Genomic DNA, 1,456 nt, shown 5'->3' on the forward strand with positions numbered 1-1,456 from the left:
TCTATTAAGTAAATTTCTAAGAGCGATATAATCTTCATCAACTATTACCAGGCAAGTTCACATTTGACCATTCTTCCAATTACCTATGTTTATGTTATGCACTTAGTCCTTTTGTGGTAGGATTTCATGGTAGGATTTATTGTTGCCAGATGGCTATGTTGTTACCTAGTAGTTCATTGAGGTAGGTTTGAACCATATACCTTTGTCACCACCACGTAAGTTTAATTTGGCCTCGCCAATGTAGACGTGGATTCGGAGGTGTTCATTATGAGAGATGAGTGACAAAGTAGTAAGTAGGACCAAGATAACTTAATGAACTACCTAGGCGGAGGTTTGGTTTGAATGGTGGCGAAGTATAGTGGGAGCATGCATGGGAAATCCATCGTGGTGCACCACTAGTGGTCCGTCCGCCCAGGCTCAAAGAGATTAATCGTATTCTCATGTCTAGAATCTTACGTGTGCAACCACAAGCCAATATGGGCTCTGGCTTAGTTGAGTAGTTAGTGTGACCCCTTCCGGGATGGGCTAGCAGATGTAGAATGATGTAGGTGTACTGGCCTATCCGTGGGTTAAGGAGGAACATTTTCGAAAGACTATGTCTCGGTCATCCTGTTCTCAAACGCCAGGCAGTGCGAGAACTTCAAGGGAGGCGATCGAGTCTTGTGGGGAAAAGTGTGCAAACATCTGCAGAGTGTTAAAACCTAATCAATTAGCCGTGTCCTCGGTTACGGACAACTTGAGCATCTAGTAGTGGAAATACTGGGAGATCTCATCACTCTTTATTAAATAGTTGGGTTTTAAATGAAACTTTGGGAATGGGTTGAGTTGGGTTTGCCAACTCATCCTATGCTATAAAGTAGTGGTAGAATAATATCTTTTATTCTAGGGAAAAACTAGCTTTATGCAAAAACTAAACTTAGAGCTTTCCACCAGCCAAATTGCATGTACAATAGGTTCATTATTCTTATGATGTGACTTGCCAGTACATTCAATGTACTGACCTATAGGGCTGCAACGTCTTATGTTGCAGGAATTTCTACGATGAGTAAGAGTTACGTTGTAGGGTTATGATCTACACTCAACTTGTCGTTGGTGTTGATGGGACTCCACACCCTTATGTTTGTTTCCGCTGAGACTTAAGAGGTATATGTATTTGTCTTACGTTATTTATACATGTGATTGCACTTTGATATATACATTGTTGTACTATGTGTGCCAGCATACCGATCCAGGGATGGCACGGATACACAGAGGCTTGACCGTTTGAGGTCGGGTCGCTACAGAGATGGTATCAGAGCACATGTTGACTGTAGGACGTGACCCTAGAAACTAGAAATCCCTTAGGAAAGTATTTCTCTTAAACTTTATTTTCAAAAAGGTCGTTTACCTCTTTTCTTTTCTGAGCTTTATCAAATCTTTCGTTTTACGTCAAATAGTTAGACAATACCCCATTCCC

The sequence above is a fragment of the Triticum urartu genome, chromosome 3A (assembly GCF_056163025.1).
Source record: "Triticum urartu cultivar PI428250 chromosome 3A, HENAU_Tu73, whole genome shotgun sequence".
NCBI classification, from domain to species: Eukaryota; Viridiplantae; Streptophyta; class Magnoliopsida; order Poales; family Poaceae; genus Triticum; species Triticum urartu.